Here is an 11,383-nt window from a genome sequence, read left to right as displayed (position 1 = left end):
AGTATTTTTTATTTTCTTTTATCTTATATATTATTATTATTATTATATTTTGTCATCTCTTTTTTGCAGCGCACACTTATGAATTTTGATTAATCACTCGTCCTAACAGTTTAATACTTGCTTGCACATTTTAAAACTACTATTATTCATTAATCTGACCCCAATGTTTTGTCACAAAAAAATGCTATTTTATCGTCACAATGTCATTTTTCAAATACATACTTTATTTGGTGACAGTATGGTCTTAAGTGCACATTTTGAACTATTATGTAATATAGCAAACTAGAAAATTCCCACTGATGTGTTTACATTCTGCCATGCATATATTTGCTTAAGTACATGAGCATAGCATGCTAGCATAGCAAGATAGCACTGAAAAGCAAACATGCCTTGGCAGTTTTTATAGTGTCCATACGTCATGTCATGCATAGATTTACATTGCGATAAAAGTAAAACAGTTTAAATGCTAACATGCTAACAATTAGCATGCTAGCACATAGCAAAATGGCACTAAAAAAAGCAAACATGCCTCTGCAGTTCTGTAGTGTCCCCACAACATGTCATGCATATATTTACATTACGACATAAGTAAAACAGTGTAAATGCGAACATGCTAACAATTAGCATGCTAGCACATAGCAAGATTGCACTAAAAATCAAAAAAGCCTTGTCCATTTTTATAGTGTCCTTACCAACGTTCCCTCTAAGGTGCGCGCCTGCGCAATTGCGCACTGCTCACGCGTCCTCTGCGCACAGCAAATTAATGCCGCACAGAAAATTAAAAAAAAAACTTTAAACAAAATAAACACATTACAATTTATTCTGTAGGATTTTGCAATGCGATTCTGTGAGTGACAAGTGACAAAAAGAGTGGCCCCAATGAATAAAACAATCTTTGTCAACACAGTTCAATTATCGTCTGTCGAGACACTTTACGGAGGGGAATACCATCAATCACTTTATTGAGCAAAACTGTTTGTAACCACACCAAAAACATTAGTAAAACATTTTTTATCTATAAAAACTGGTAATTTTCTGACATACAAACCAGGCTTAAACCAACTTTGTCGTCCGTCATATCAACAGAAGCCGCTCGCTCTGTCTCACCTGCACCAACACACGCACTCATGGCACTTAGTCAGTGCTGCGTTTATGGCCACACAAAAAGTCGGACAACCCCAACGCCACCCAATGTGTAAATGCCAGGTTGTAACACACTGACTCCTCAATCAGATGTGTGCTTATTTTACTGCCATTTATTAAGAATGTTAATCTAAGGATATTATTCATGAAATATTGTCACTAGATTTCATAAATGCTAATGAAAAGATGTATTTTACGGACAGAAAGTTACAGGAACTAAATGTAAACTCTGAAAGGGGTAACATTTATTTTAAAGGCAGGACCCGCAGCCAGACATACTCGCACATAGGTCATGAAAAACATGTTTTTTTGTTATTGTCATTGTAAGAGGGCAAAATCACTTATATCAGAACATTATTTTAATAAAACATTTAAATTGTTATGATGTCAGGTTTAGGACAGGTGTGACGCTGGTGGGGCGACAGTGTGCATGTCTGATGTTGCTCACCTGTGCTCCACTGAATGCTCAGGGAGTTTGTGTGTTTGCTCACACAGATGAAAAATTAGAGGGAACATTGGTCCTTACGTCATGTCAAATATGAGCAAAATAGCTAAATAGTTAGCATGCTAACAATTAGCATGGTAGCTAATAGCAGGATAGCACTGAAGACCATCAGCGCCAGGTTAGTTCTATAGTGTCCCTCCATCATGCCATGCATATATTTGCATTAGGACATGAGTAAAATAGCTCAAATAGTACCAACAAATATGACTCTTTGGTGTTTGCCTGCAAAAGTTGCTTAAAAAAGTTAGCATGCTAACAAATGAGCAGAAAGCATACTTACAAAATGCCACCAAGGAAGGAAATCCATGATATTTAGGTTTAAACATACAACATTAGCCAATATGCTAAAATTCTAATGTTAGCACACTAACATGGGAACAATTAGAAACTTGCAAGATGGTGAAAATATCAAAAGCCATTAATTTTAGATGGAAACTTACAAAATTTGCAAAAAATACCTTCTTTGTCAGCAGGCCCATAATAAATTGCTAATGTACACCAAAACTCATAGTCCACTTAAGTCGGCATCTACTTGAACTCGTTACTTAGGCAAACACGTTTATTGACATGTGCATTCAAAATCAATTAACCTGCCTTTATAAGTGATTAATGCAATATTGTTTTGATTAATCGCAGGTGTCAAACTCAAGGCCCTGGGGCCACATCTGACCCACCACATCAATTAATGTGGACCGCATCATTTAATTAACTCGCCACACATTGTTTAATTAACAATTCCCATTGTTTAAGGTAGCCTGCCACATAATATATTTCCCTTCACATTCATTGCCTTTAGGGAGCTTTCTGTCAGCCATTTTTTTGAACATTTCCTCCTGGCACACGCACACACATGAAAGAAAAAAACATGCCCTCTCTCCCAGGTGTTTAATGGTTGCCGGGAGCGACGGCAACAATCTCCCAAGAGTTTGATACTGTCACCTCTTCTTCTTACATCACGTCTCCGTCTTTCCCCTTGTTTGTTGTTTCGTCCCACAATAATGTCCTTACTGGAGGCCGCACTCCAAATAACTGCTGCACGATTACTGTGCAAACCACCATTTTTGAGAGAAATATGCCTTTAAAGTCGCTGTGTCAGCACGCATCGTTATCACTTGCCCTGTGTCCTGCGAGCAACATCCTGTTTTTCTTTTTCTTTAGCTTCTAGTGGATGTTATTTACATTTTGGAACAGAAAAGAACAAGATGAGTAGCTGTTTTTTTCCACCTCAATTGTCATGAAAGTTACAAGTTTTTTTTTATGCTTGTATTAATTGAATTCATGTATTCAAATTGTTATTTATTTATAAAAACATGCCTGAAAAGGAGTAGGAAGAAGCAAAACTTAATCAAGCCTACCCATTTTACACGACATAGAAATTACTAACACATGCATTTAGTTCAAATTGTGAGATAAAAAGTTGAAATTGAGAGGTCATAAAGTTGAAATTATGAGATAAAAAGTCGAAATTATGAAATAGTAAAACTTATGAGGTAAGAAAGTCATAATTGTGAGATAAAAAGTTGAAATTGTGAGGTCATAAAGTTGAAATTATGAGATAAAAAGTTGAAATTGTGAGGTCATAAAGTTGAAATTATGAGATAAAAAGTCGAAATTATGAAATAGTAAAACTTATGAGGTAAGAAAGTCATAATTGTGAGATAAAAAAAGTAAAAATTATGACACAAAAAAAAAATCGAAATTATGAGATAAAAACAAAAACAATTATGAGATAAAAACAAAAAAAAGATTAGATAAAAAGTTGTAATTATGAGATAGAAAGTCCAAATTAAGAGATCAAAAGTAATAATTGTGATATAAAAAGTCAAAATTATGAGATAAAAAGTGATAATTATGAGATAACAAAGTCATAATTATTAGATAAAAAGTCGAAACTATGAAATAGTAAATCTTATGAGGTAAGAAAGTCATAATTATGAGATAAAAAGGTAAAAATTATGACACAAAAAGTCAAAACTATGAAATGGTAAAACTTATGAGGTAAGAAAGTCATAATTATGAGATAAAAAGGTAAAAATTATGACACATAAAGTCGAAATTAAGTGATGAAAGCAAAATAAAGTAAGAGATAAGAATGTCATAATCATGAGATAAAAAGTTGTAATTATGAGATAGAAAGTCAAAATTAAAAGATCAAAAGTAATAATTATGAGATAAAAGGTCGAAATTATGAGATATAAAGTGATAATTATGAGATAACCAAGTCATAATCATTAGATAAAAAGTCGAAATTATGAGATAAAAAGTGATAATTATGAGATAACAAAGTCATATTTATTAGATAAAAAGTCGAAACTATGAAATAGTAAAACTTATGAGGTAAATTATGAGATAAAAAGGTAAAAATGGTGACACAAAAAGTCGAAATTATGTGATAAAAGCAAAAAGAAAAGAAAAGTCATAATCATGAGATAAAAAGTTGTAATTATTAGATAGAAAGTCAAAATTAAGAGATCAAAAGCAATAATTAAGATCAAAAGTTGAAATTATGAGATCAAAAGTCAAAATTATGAGATCAAAAGTGATAATTATGAGATAACAAAGTCATAATTATTAGATAATAAAAATCTAAATTATTAGATAAAAAGTTGTAAACTTGAGATAAAAAGTCAAAATTAAGAGTTCAAAAGTAATAATTATAAGATAAAAGTCAAAATTATGAGATAAAAAGTCATAATCATGAGATAACAAAGTCATAATTATGAGAAAAAAATTGTAAATATGAGATAGAAAGTCAAAATCAAGAGATAAAAAAAAAGAAATCATTAGATAAGAAAGTTACAATTATGAGCTAAATGGTTGAGATTATGAGTTAAAATGTTAGAATTATGAGATAAAAGGTCATTTTTGAGTTAAAAAGTTTAAATTATGAGACAAAAAGTAATCATTTTGAGATAAGAAAGTCATAATTATTAGATAAAAAGAGATAAAGTTGGAATTATGAGATAAAAAGTCATAATTATGACATAACAAAGTCATATTTATGAGATAAAAAGTTGAAATTATTTGGTAATAAGAGATAAAAAGTAGAAATTATGAGATACAAGTAAAAATTATTAGATAAAGTCCTGCGATGAGGTGGCGACTTGTTGAGAGTGTACTCCGCCTCCCGCCCGAATGCAGCTGAGATAGGCTCCAGCACCTCCCGCGACCCCAAAAGGGACAAGCTGTAGAAAATGGATGGATAGATAAAGTCATAATTTTGAGATAAAAAACTGTAATTACGAGATAGAAAGTCAAAATCACGAGATAAACAAATTGAAATCATGAGATAAGAAAGTTAGAATTATGAGCTAAGTGGTCAAAATTATGAGATCAAATGTTAGAATTATGAGATAAAAAGTCATTTTTGAGCTAAAAAGTCAAAATTATGACAGACAAATTAATAATTATAAGATAAAAAATAATAATTCTGAGATAAAAAAAGTAAAAATTATGAGACAATGTATTAATTCTGAGATAAAAAAGTAAATATGAGATAAAAAGTATAAAAAGTGTTAATTATGAGATTAAAAAGTCATAATTATGAAAAAAAAGTCATATTTTTGAGCTAAAAAGTCGAAATGAAGAGATAAGAAAGTTGAAAAGGCAAATGTAAATATATAAATTTAAATGTGTTTTATTAGTGCTGTCCAAAAATGGCTACTGTTCACGTTTAAACCGATACGGTACCAAGTCCCAGCAATATCTGGGAACCATTCCCGGTACCAAGTTTCGTTACTTTTATGCGTGTTAATAAATGTTAATTGTCTTTTTTGAATGTAACATTAAAAAATTAGCTGATTATGATGTCCAGTTTTATTATTACATTTGTCTCGTTTGCAATGCAGTTGCACTTCCAAGACATTAGAGGGCAGTATTGTATAGGCTATCTATGGTATGTCATCTAACTCAGAAGTAGCTTTTTCCTTGAAGCTGAATGTTATGTTGCGGCTGCGCCCTACAAAGTGTTTACAATGTAAGTATTGTACTTATTACACACCAGCTGTTTGATGTAATGTTCATCCCAGTTGTAGTTTTCATTACCAAATACTTGAAATCGCTATGTAAAACCGCTCATGCTAATAGTAGAATGTATATGGCAAATCCAATGGAAATTAGCATAAAGATAGCTATTTTTTTTTCTTCTTCTACCATGCATACTTGCTTTGTTGGTGTTAAAAAATTATTTTAAGTGAGTTTGGTTAAGTCCGCTCTTAGTGCTACTTTACTGATTGTTCACGTGAGCCCGTGTTTAGTCTGCAACAAAGGTACCGAAATATGGCACTGTTTGATTTTACGTGAATCGATGCCAGGTGGTACCAACGATCAAACACTTAAAAAAATAAATACATAAAAAATGTTATTCAAAAATGTACCGCAATATTTTGACACAAATGCAATTATTTTTTGTAACAATGTCATACAGGAACATTTTTTCTAAATGTTTTACTTGAATGCTATTTTTGTTCTACTTCCTGTTTCGGTTTGTCCTGCAGTGACTTAATCCCTGCTTCAGAGCGCTATTCTCCTCCCTTGTCCCTGACTTGCCACTTGCACGTCGCCTACCATCTCTCCGTCTCGGGCTCACGCCGCCAGCAACCATGCGAGCGTGTGACACAAACTAACAGTTTTAACCGTAAAAAGTGCCATGAAGGTGTACTTTGAAGGCAACCATCTGCGATGAAGGTCAAAAGAAATTGTGCGATTAATCTGCGTTTATAAAGAATGAATGCAATGTTTTGTGATTAAACACATTAGTTAACTCGTCAACTTTGACAACCCATTTTTTTTTAAGAAGAACCGTGCAGACAGGAACATGAACACAAGAAAAAAAAAATGTTTACCTTATTTTGCTCTGTAAACTCAAACAATCTCACACTTTGGAACTTTTTCTTTTTCTCGGTTCCGTCTTGATCAGTAATGGCGACGAATGTCGGCTTCACAATCCAACAGCTGTATTAGTCACATGTCTTTTTTCATAAAAAGTGGTACACACATTGAGTTATTGCTTCCGTATCATTTGACTCATCACTACATTGGTACCGCGATGTCTGATTTTACCAGCTATCATTAGCGTACAGCTACAGATGGACAAAACGTTGTCTTTCCAAGCATAGAAGGGCAAGTGAGTGTGAAGGGCAGTGCTGTGATGAAGAAGTGCATGATATTGATTGAATTAAAGACATGAATCATATAAACCATGACAGAGTGTGTCGCCGACTTGGCTTGTCGCTGCTCGTCTGCATCGTAGCGGAGCAGCATGCGTTTAATACCAGCCAAAAATGTTGAGGTGTTCTCTAAACGGCAGACATTTATTCATCCATGGCAATTTGGGTAAGCTGCTGATGGTGTGTTTGACGGAGAAGCAGCTGAAAGGAGTCCACTCTCCAAGGTCAATACTGTACATTTTATGCTAAAAACAGCCAAACATTTTAGTCCGCTTTGACTCATAGTTGACAAAGTATATTATTATTAGTTACCGTAATTTCCGGACTATAAGCCGCACCTGACTATAAGCCGCACCAGCTAAATTTAGGGGAAAATACAGATTGCTCCATATATAAGCCGCACCCGACTATAAGCCGCATGGTTTTGATGTGTAATTACCGTAGTATATAGGGGTTCCTGCTACCACGGAGGGGATTGTCGGGACAGAGATGACTGTTTGGGAACGCAAAGCGTCCCATTAATTAACAATAAATCTTTCAATTATTCAATCAAACTTTCACATCTTTGACATGACGAACAGCATTCGTGCAGAGTACAAATAATACAACGGTGCAAAGTAATACAAAGTGCTCGCCTGTACGTTATCAAAATAACCAGCCTACCGGTATATGAAAAGTCAGTCTTTAATCATTGTGTCATCGTTTTCCTCCTGCGTACTAAAACCACCGAAATCCTCTTCGTCGGTGTCGGAGAAGAACAGGCCGTAAATAAGCCGCACCCTTGTATAAGCCGCAGGGACCAGAACGAGGGGAAAAAGTAGCGGCTTATAGTCCGGAAATTACGGTATTAGTGTCAACGTTTCGACTTTTTCTCATTATATTTTGTCCTTTTGTTCTTACATTTGTACTTTTATTTCCACAATATGCTGCAGGCCAACAAAACTCGAGGCCACACTTTGGACAACCCTGTTGGATTAGGCAAGGCAAAGCAAGGCAACTTTATTTGTATAGCGCTTTTCATACACAAGGCAGACTCAAAGTGCTTCACAGACAACAAAGTGAAATGAAAGAAAATAAAAGCAAAATTAAAATGCAGACAATAAAAATAAAAACAGTGCGGACGTTAAAAGTTAAAAGATTAAAAGATTTAGCTGAAAGCTAAGGTGAACATAAAAGTCTTCAGTCTAGTTTTAAAAGTAGTCAGAGTTGGGGAGAGTCTGACATCTTCAGGAAGTTTATTCCAGCTATTTGTTGCATAGGATTAGATTTTTTTTTCATACTTTATTTCTTATCTAAAATCTTCTTTTTTTTATACTTTTTTTTAAGGCATGCCACATGTTAAAATTGTGTGTTTTTTGGGGGTTCAGCACCAATTAACTTGAATTCATGTGGGTGTTGATTTAAGATACAAGTGTTTTGAGTTCAGAGCTCAGTCATAGACCTAAGAATAGGGTTGGGGGACGAAATTTGGTACTTTGTTTTTGACACTGGCCGAATCTTGCCGCTCCTACTGGGCACTGATTCACGTAAAATCCAAACTACCTCGAGGTAATGTTGCAATTTTCAATGCCCACAAAGAAATTGACTCAAAAAAATGCTCCAACGTCAGTAAAGTAAGGCTCCACTTTTCCGAAAATGCACTAGCTTGATGCTAATATACATTGGCTTTGCTATTGACTTGCTACTGATTAGCATCTGCGATTTTACATGGCGATTTCAACACCTCGTTTTTTTTAATGAAACTACATCTAAGATGCGCGTTACAATCAAACAGCTGATGCGTAAGGAGCACAACACTTACAGTATTAACACTTTTTAGGGCGCAACAGAAGACTAGATTCAGCAAAGACTGACTAGCCAGCACACCATAAACGATACACTACTGCCATCTAACGTAGGCTACGATCACACTGCAGGGTCGGATGTCCAATTCTGATTTTTTTTGTGAAATCCGATCTTTTTATTGGCCGTTCACATTGCAAAAAAAGATATTTTGGCGAACAATTATGACGCTTATCGCTTTTGGTGACATTCTCGGCGGATGAACGAATTTTCCCACAGCAACAGGTGTACAAGAGAGAGAGTGCGGCCCATTTCATGTTGTTCAGAACAGTTATTGCAGAGGGCCGCCATGTGGCCCCTGAGCTAAAACGAGTCCCCTGCCTTAGTGCTATACTAGCAAATGAGACTCAGAAATGTTTAGGGATGATGTTTGATAGGAAATTATCGAGTTCGAGCCTATTATCGAATCCTCTTATCGAACCGATTCCTTATTGATTCTCTTATCGAGTCCAGATAGGTTGTTGTATATGGAAAAAAACACACAATATTTGGTTTAACAAAAGCTCACTTTTATTATATAAGAAAAAAATAAAATCTAATAAATAAATAAATATTGACTGTTACCCCCCTAATAAAAATAAAAAATAAAATAAATATTGACTGTTGTTACCCAAAGTATATTAAATGGGATTTTTCAAAAAAACAAATATATACAGTAACACAAAAACAACCTGTCTCTGTGATCACTATAGGTGTATAAATAATAATATAGTGTTAAATAAAATCAGTCCTTTGGGCACAAAACTGAAAATAATACAGCTCTCCAAAAAGTGCACTTCAGCTGCTATTTGACATAACTGTTTGTTATGATGCTTTGACATTTTTGCACTTTATTTCTTTATTGAAAGAACATTCTATGAAGAGAAAAGTTGTTTGCAAATGTGGTTACAAAGCTAAAAAATGAAAAGTTAAAGCTAAAAAAAGAAATACACTTTATTGAGTTAACATTATTTCTTTATAGGGGGAAATATGTGATGTTATGAGCTAGGGAATATAACAACTACACTACCTAGCATGCAACGGGAGTGACGAGCATGCACGGTAGCCCCGAAAAGTGTTGTTGCATGTCGCCACCCAGCTGCTAAGAATGAGGTTATGAGCTTTTCTTATCGAACAACCGGGAAAATCGGTTTTGAGTATCATGCCTAGAAATTTTATAACTAAACAAGATACCGAAAAGCAATAATCATAATTATATCATTTTATTTTATTATTGAAAACAATAATACTTATTACCACACAAACATTTCTACCGTTGATTACCGGGATTACCAGGAACTGGTACCATCCATCCATCCATCCATCCATTTAGTACCGCTTATTCCCTTCGGGGTCGCGGGGGGCGCTGGAGCCTATCTCAGCTCCAATCGGGCGGAAGGTGGGGTACACCCTGGACAAGTCGCCACCTCATCGCAGGGCCAACACAGATAGACAGACAACATTCACACTCACATTCACACACTAGGGCCAATTTAGTGTTGCCAATCAACCTATCCCCAGGTGCATGTCTTTGGAGGTGGGAGGAAGCCGGAGTACCCGGAGGGAACCCACGCAGTCACGGGGAGAACATGCAAACTCCACACAGAAAGATCCCGAGGCCGGGATTAAACTCACGACTACTCAGGACCTTGGTATTGTGAGGCAGATGCACTAACCCCTCTTCCACCGTGCTGCCCACCGTATCAGTTTAATTGTGAACGATAGCCATCCTTACTTAAAACTGTTGCTTTTTGGCGGAAATTGTTTTGAAAAGTGAACAATTTGGGGGTGGATCAGCATCCCCGAATGATGTAACGACACTAAGACAAAGTCTAAGTTCATTTTGTCCTCTGTTGTGTTTTTGAAACGGCACCCCTTTTTACCTCGGAATTTTCAACTTACTTGAAGTGTTTTGTCAAAGAGGATATTTTTTTATGTGTACATTTTCAAAATTTGATTGTTCTCTTTTTGGCCAAAGTAAAACAAAGTCAACAATCTGAAAGTTGTCTTTATTACCCGTCCGGCCCACTATCATGCTACTGATTAGGATTAGCGTTTTTTTATATGGCGATTTCAACACCTCCAAACTAGTTAAACGAAAACTACAACTAATGAGTGCGTAATGAGTACAATACTTACAGTATTAACACGTTTTAGTGTGCAACAGAAGACTAGTATTGGCAACAACTTAATTGACTAACCAACACATATTGTTCACTATTATTGAGGACGCATCACATATACAGTATATCTGATTTATTTCCTCCATGTGGCCCCTTAGCTAATACGAGACCACAGCCTTAGTGTCATACTTGCAAATGAGACTAGGAAATGTTATAATAAAACCAGATACTAAACTTTTTAGTTTATTATTCAGAAACAATTAATACTTATTAACACACACAAAATCAGGAAAATTGGCAATGTTGCGTATCAGTATTGATTTTATTGTGAACGATAGCCATCCTTATTTAAAACTGTTGCTTTTTGGCGGAAACTGTTTTGAAAAGTGAACAATTTGGGAGTGGACCAGCATCCCCGAATGATGTAAAACACTGAGGCAAACTCTAAGTTCATTGTGTCCTCTGTTGTGTTTTTGAAACTGCACCCCTTTTTACCTCGAAATTTTCAACTAACATGAAATGTTTTGTCAAAAAGGATAATTTTTTGATGTGTACATTTGTAAAATTTGATTTTTCTGTTTTTGGCCAAAGTAAAACAAAGAAAACAATCTGAAAGTTGTCTT

The sequence above is a fragment of the Entelurus aequoreus genome, linkage group LG17, assembly GCF_033978785.1.
Source record: "Entelurus aequoreus isolate RoL-2023_Sb linkage group LG17, RoL_Eaeq_v1.1, whole genome shotgun sequence".
NCBI classification, from domain to species: domain Eukaryota; kingdom Metazoa; phylum Chordata; class Actinopteri; order Syngnathiformes; family Syngnathidae; genus Entelurus; species Entelurus aequoreus.
This window is presented reverse-complemented; position numbering follows the sequence as displayed.